Below are 7,775 nucleotides of genomic sequence, written 5' to 3' on the forward strand. Positions count from 1 at the left end.
TTCCATGAAGCCAATTCACTATCCAGTTGGCAGGATCTCATGCTATCTAACCTTCCAGAGCAGCCCACCATGCTGAACCTTATCAAATGCCTTGCAATATATATCTGCAAAAGGTAAAGCACAGGCAAAAAAATAATAATCTCAAATGAACCCGGTGAATCACATTGTGAAGAACATGGAATGTTAGCTCAGATAAAGAACAAGTGGGTAACTTTTGCTCAAAGGTCTTTGATCTGAAATGTTATTTTTTTTCTACCATTCCCAGGTTGAGGTGCTGTTCCAGGGTTCAGAAATGAGTTAAATCCTTTTTGCAAAACACATTTCACATCTTTACCTTCTGTTCTCCCATGAAACACCACCAAACTGATAGTCCTAGTCCAACTCTGGGCCTGCTTTCCTCCATCTTAGTCCCGTTGCAGCTGAACCATTGGCAAACTCAACATCACATTCATTTTCAACTCTAATTGTGTTGCAGCCGAGTTATTGGGACTGAGCAAATCAGATACAGAGTAGAATGATTGGATTAGTCCTAGTGTTTCATGTCAAGACCCTGATTCACAACTGGGGCCAAGCATTGTGGATATTTCCCTGCCTTAACTTGGGTCTCTCATCATCTCTTATCACCATTGTAACAATGCTGCTGTGGCCTTGGGTATCTGAGAGTGGACCTGTTTATTTAGATTTAGATGGTTCCATTTTATAAGCTTCTGAGACCGTGGGTTTTAGTTAAGCAAGCTGACCTCTCACTTTATCATTGATGGTTAGTGAAGCTGAGAGGTTACTATTCCAGAATCCTTGGAATTTTGTAAGATGTCAACCAGTGCATCCATTATCTTCATTACCACCTCCAAAGGCCTACTGGATGTCGCTAATTTCTTTGAGCTCCGCATTCACTCCTGACCAATGGTTGTTTTTACTCATGCAGATATTTGTGGTTACTTTTGAGACAATAGACATAAATTGCAGAAAAAATGTCCTTTTGTCCCATACACAGCAATTTTTCACCAGATCTATTATGTAACAATTTGTTGAACACATCTGAAAGATACAATAATTTCAAACCTCATTCACAAAATAATTCCAAAAAAAGTCAGACTTAATTTGGTGTGTTGGCTGTACAGCGACTATATTTTACAGGTACAGCCTCTCAGATTGCTAATTAACCCTGTAGGTAGGGTTACTATAACTGACTTAGAATCAGTCAACAAGGATTTATCCATATTTTGATTAATCAGCTTCTGCCTCTCCTGAAAGAAATAAGTTTTTCTGGGCCAGAAATATTCTCAAAGCACACTGAGCATTATTCACAGTTCATGTTTTATTTCCTACCTTATTAGTCTGCTAACAACATCAATAATTGCAACAATGCAGCTTGTTTAACTATATGAATAATAGTTCTGGAGCAGTGGAACATTGGATTAATACATTTGAGTGACAGATGTTATAACTCCCACTCTAACCATTTCTATCTTTTTTTTGTAAACCACGCAAAGTTCCTGTTCATCCAGTTTAGCAGGATCAGCATTTAGCATGGATTGAAATTCTGGTTTCAAAGTAGATCCATGCTTGTAAACCCAAATTTGTGATAAGTGCTCAGACCAGATAGAGGTCTTAAAACAAACACTTCAGTGTCTGAACACTTCATCCATCCTTGTTCTCCAAAGATGCTGCCTGACCTGCTGTCAATAGGTGCAGGAGTAGGCCAATCGGCCCTTCGAGCCAGCACCGCCATTCAATGTGATCATGGCTGATCATCCCCAATCAGTAGCCCGTTCCTGCCTTCTCCCCATATCCCTTGACTCCACAATCTTTTAGATCCCTATCTAGCTCTCTTGAAAGTATCCAGAAAACCGGCCTCCACCACCAAGGCAGAGAATTCCATACTCACAACTCTCCGTGTGAAAAAGTGTTTCCTCGTCTCCATTCTAAATAGCTTACCCCTTATTCTTAAACTGTGATCCCTGGTTCTGGACTCCCCCAACATCGGGAACATGTTTCCTGCCTCTAGCATGTCCAAACCCTTAATAATCTTATGTTTCAATAAGATTCCCTCTCATCCTTCTAAACTCCAGAGTATACAAGCCCAGCCGCTCCGTTCTCTCAGCATGACAGTCCCGCCATCCCAGGAATTAACCTTGTAAACCTACGCTGCACTCCCTCAATAGCAAGAATGTCCTTCCTCAAATTAGGGGACCAAAACTGCACACAATACTCCAGATTTGTTCTCATTAGGGCCCTATACCAGTGCAGAAGCACCTCCTTGCTCCTATACTCACTTCCTCTCATTATGAAGGCCAACATGCCATTCGCTTTCTTCACTCCCTGCTGTACCTACATGCTTACTTTCATTGACTGATGAAAAGGACCCCCCAGATCCTGTATTTCCGCTTTTCCCAACTTGACACCATTTAGATAATAATCTGCCTTCCTGTTTTTGCTACCAAAGTGGACACCCTCACATTTATCCACATTAAACTGCATCTGCCATGCATCTGCCCACTCACCCAACCTGTCCAAGTCACCCTGCATTCCCATAGCATCCTCCTCACAGTTCACACCGCTATAGGATCTTTGGTTCACATTGCCACCCAGCTTTGTGTCATCTGCAAATTTGCTAATGTTACTTTGAATCCCTTCATCTAAATCATTGATGTATATTGTAAATAGCTGCAGTCTCAGCACCGGGTTATAAGCATTGAGTGTCCTTTAGTGTATTGTCATACCTATCCAATTTATTTTTAAATGATAAAAACGAACCTGCCTTCACCACTTCCACTGGAAGCTCATTCCACACAGCTACCACTCTGAGTAAAGAAGTTCCTCCTCATGTTGCCCCTAAACTTTTGTCCCTTAATCCTCAAATCATGTCCTCTTGTTTGAATCTTCACTACTCTCAATGGAAAAAGCTTATCCACGTCAACTGTCTATCCCTCTCATAATTTTAAAGACCTCTATTAAGTTCTTTGTTTCAACATTTAAACTTTTTTTTCAGCAGTGACGTGGTTAATTTTTAACTTCTGTAAGATTTTGGCGTTGAAGACTGAATTTACATTTAGATAGTCCAATTTTCTGAAGTACAGCACTTAAATTTAACAGACTGGTTTCTATAGCCCTACATTGTAAATGATGAAATAGTCATGGTTGACTGATAATGAGATCTTAAGTGGCTTAGCAGGTCACTGAGGTATACACAATTGTTGATAACAAAAATAAGAGAAACCTATTAACAGCCCAGGCACTAGCTAGAATAAGATTGATACAATTACAGGCCAGTTGATGTTAGGAGACGATTCATTCTCCGAATATCTTGAGATTGGCAATGGAAATATTGTCCCTCAGGTTAATTAAACAACTGGCTGATGTAATCATATTAAGTATTGGCCAACATTTGTCCTGCCCTGGTAAGTAAAAGGTTGGGAGACGGAGGAGAAATAAGGTGGTATGCAGTTAAGTAGGTGATGGATTAAGTATCATAGGTAAAGAAAGGCCAAAGAAATCTGAGTAATTAATGCTAAGTGGTAAATCATAAATAACGTGTTAGTAGTAATCCAGGTTAAATCACCAAGGAAGTAAGGACAGAAAGGAGTGGCGGTTTCAACAAATATTTTGTTTCAGTCATCATAAAACCAAGGCCAATTTTTCCACTGCACCCAAATTTTCACTCTTTGGTCTAAATAGTATACTCCTGTTACTAACTCCACCTCACTGTAGGGAAAACAGTGCTGCCTTCGACAGAGTTGTTCATCCAACAAAAAAAGAATGCCAAAGATTCAGGATACAGATCATCTGCTAATATGTTCTCCCTCTAAATCTATCTTCCTCCTCCTTTACAATCCTAAATACCCTGGTCTTTGGCCAAGATTGACTCCATCAGACCTGGAATCTATTTTGTCTCAATTGTGCCAAGCCGAGTATCCTGGGAAATGGTTTACAAAAGAGATAACTATTTACTTTATGGGGTAAATCTCTAGTCAAGCAAAGAATAGAACCTTTTGCTTGATCTGTATGAATGTCAAAAGTAAAATCTTTCCCATCCATCAATAATGGCAACCGGACATGTTGGGCATACTTGGGTGCAATGCTGGTACATACAGTGCCCTCCATAATGTTTGGGACAAAAAACCATCATCTATTTAATTGCCTCTTTACTACACAATTTGAGATTTGTAATAGAAAAAAAATCACATGTGGTTAAAGTGCACATTGTCAGATTTTAATAAAGGCCATTTTTTAATACATTTTGGTTTCACCATGTAGAAATTACAGCAGTGTTTATAGTCCTCCCGCATTTCAGGGCACCATAATGTTTGGGACACAGCAATGTCATGTAAATGAAAGTAGTCATGTTTAGTATTTTGTTGCATATCCTTTGCATGCAATGACTGCTCGAAGTCTGTGATTCATGGACACCAGTTGCCGGGTGTCTTCTCTGTTGATGCTCTGCCAGGCCTGTATTACAGCCATCTTTAGCTTATGCTTGTTTTGGGGGGTAGTCCCCTTCAGTTTATTCTTCAGCATACAAAAGGCGTGATCAGATCGGGTGATTGACTTGGCCACTCAAGAATTGACCAATTTTTTGCTTTGAAAAACTTTGTTGCTTTAGCAGTATGGTTGGGATCATTGTCTTGCTGTAGAATGAACCGCTGGCCAATGAAATTTTGAGGCATTTGTTTGAACTTGAGCAGATAGGATATGTCTATACACTTCAGAATTCATTATGCTACTACCATCAATGAAGATAAGTGAACCTGTACCTTCAGAAGCCATACGTGCCCAGGCCATAACGCCCCCGCCACCAAGTGCTCTCTTATACCTGTATGAAGGAGGTTTACAACCCCGAGCAATTACAAACACCTGTGAAGCCATGTGTCCCAAACACTACAGTGCCCTGAAATGGAGGGACTATGTCTAATCATGGCTGTAATTTCTACATGGTAAAACCAAAATGTATAAAAATATCCTTTAATAAAATCTGATAATGTGCACTTTAACCACATGTGATTTCTTCTATTACAAATCTCAAATTGTGGAGTAGAGGCAAATAAATAAATGATGGGTCTTTGTCCCAAACATATGGAGGGCACAGTCGTTCTTTTCATCATTTGTGTTATCATGATCGTCAATTCCCTCCCCTCTCATAAGATGGTAAGTTTTGTTTCAAGATATATAGGTCTATCCATGCAAAACGGCCTTACAAGTGGAAACTGACAATATTAGGAGAAGGCTTAAATCGTACCAGTACACTTGAATTGAATTACTTATGTAAAATAACATCCATCTCATTCAGTAGTTGCTTAGTTACAAGTGAATAATATTACTTAGTGTCCCAAATATGTCTATCTTACCTGTATAAACATAGTCTCTCCAATAAATGTACAGACCTGTACAACACTTTGCCTTACCATGTACCAATGTGAAAATATGTAGAAGAGCACCAAAATAATTTGCCAACAAAAAACTTTTTTTTAAAGTCAATCTTAGCTTGAAGAAAATCTGCTGGCTGTGAAAATATTGCATTTGCAGGTTACCATCTTCATCAGTGCCAGAGATTAAAGTTAACTACTATTTCACAAAGGGAGGGAGAAGACAGCAAACCATGGGTTAGTGAGTCCAAATCATGGCCATGGGGGGATATGAATCACATGGAGACAGAGGAGATTGGTTTAACATGGCATCATGCTTAGCATGGACATTGTGGGACAAATAACCTGTTCTTGTGCTGTACAGTTCTATGTTCCAAGAGCTGGATATCAGAAGCAGAGAAAATGCTAGAATTCATGATTAAAGAGGTGGCAATAGGGCACCTGGAAAGGGCATAGTATTGGGCAGAAAAGGAGTCACATTTTGGTAAATGATTAGTGATTTTGTTTTTAGATAGTCACTGGCAAATTAGATAAAGGAAAACCAACTAGTTTTGTTTTCAATCTCACATGAAAATTAGTGACTGAAGAATAATTCACATAGCACATTCTATTACAAAATAATTACTGGTATCAGGATCACAAATAATTCTTCATGTTCAATAAATTTTCTTTTGTAGCAACTCGTCCCTAAGCAATGAACACACGTCACTGGATCATATGAATTGTGATCCATTAACATAGTAAAATGTCCCAACATCACAGGTCTGCAGACAAACATAATTTGATAGTAAACTGTAAAAAGAGATTAAGGGAAATGACCAGAAGCATTGACACAGATTTTAAGGACAATAGATTTCGTGGGGCAATTCTAAAGCTTTGGTTGCTGAAAGCATTACCTCAAAGGAAGTGATTACATTGGGAATATTAAGGAGGTCAAAATTGAAGTACAGAAATAGTGGCAATGTGAAATTGCAGAATTTTCTCTTTTGGAGAAGTAGTCCAAAGAAATTTGTGACTAGGGCCTAAGTATAAAATTGAGGCATAATATAATTGAGAGTCAACATAGGTGAAGGAATGCGACTTGGTGCAGTTTATGAAACTGCCAGAAGTTTGATTGACCCCGTTTAGCAGAATTAGAACAGGAGAAGTTGACTACAAAATAATTGGAATAGTTCAGTCTAACTGCAACATAGGTTAGATTTATACAACAGAATAAGGTTCTTTAAAAAAAAAAGGTTGAAATCTAAAATTAAAACAGATGTAGCCCTTCAGCCTATATCTATCTATATATCTATCTAATCAGGTACCTGCCTAGGATAGGGTAGACTGGGAATTCCCAGGTGGAAATGTCCAACACTAGAGGACATAGCTGTAAAGTGAGAGGTAAAACGTTTTTATGGAGATTGGGGGCAAGTTTCCCCCACCCAGAGAGTAGTGGGAGCTTGGAACACATTGCCAGAGGTGGTGGTGGAGACAGAGAGTGGTGTTTAAGAGGCTTTTAATACAGGGAATAGAGGGATATGGATCATGTACAGGCAGATTAAATTAGTTTAACATCACATCATATTCAGCACAAACATTCCTACAGTGAACTGTTCTGTTGGTCCCATTTGCCTGTATTTGCAAAATATCCCTATAATGTTTTCTGATCTATACCCCTTTCAAAAATGGCTTAAATGTTATAATACCCTCATTCCATATATCCTGAGAAAATGTTGCCTATCCATATCTTCCAGAGATACAACCTAACCTGCTGAGATACTCCAGCATTTCATGTTCTATCTGGCAAAAACATTCCCTCAGGTACCATATTTTCCCTTTTATCTTAAACACATGCCCTCCAGATTTACACCACCCTAACCCTAGGAAAAATACCGACTCTCTATGATATAAACTATAATGGTCAGTCCTCAGTTTTCTTCACTCGAGTGAAAACAGTCCCAGTCTGTCTAGTTGCTTCCTATGGCTCAAGCCCTCCAGTCCTGGCAACATCCCCAAGAATCGACTGCATGCTATAGAATGTTAAATGGTCAGCTCGACATAGATTACAAGACCTACACCAAACCCAAACCGATTAGGAGCAGACGAGGGCATTCGATCCAATTTGTGATCCCAGCTACAAAGACAGATGTGTACAGCAATTCGTTCTTCCCCCGCACAATTAAAGCATGGAATAATCTCCACCTTACTATAGTTACCCAACCAGATGCAACTAAATTTAAAGTAGCTCTTTCTTCCCAATAACCCTTTCTGGCTTAAGTCCTCCCTCCACCACCTCCAGTTTAAATTCCATTTGGAATATTTTGGAGGACCAAGAAACCAAGAATGGTACACAATATTCCACCTGCAAGCAGAATGGCCAATACTGGTACAAAGAGTGGCTTAAAGTTCAAGAATACAATATGGTCCGCA

The sequence above is a fragment of the Amblyraja radiata genome, chromosome 29 (genome assembly GCF_010909765.2).
Source record: "Amblyraja radiata isolate CabotCenter1 chromosome 29, sAmbRad1.1.pri, whole genome shotgun sequence".
In the NCBI taxonomy this organism is placed as follows: Eukaryota; Metazoa; Chordata; class Chondrichthyes; order Rajiformes; family Rajidae; genus Amblyraja; species Amblyraja radiata.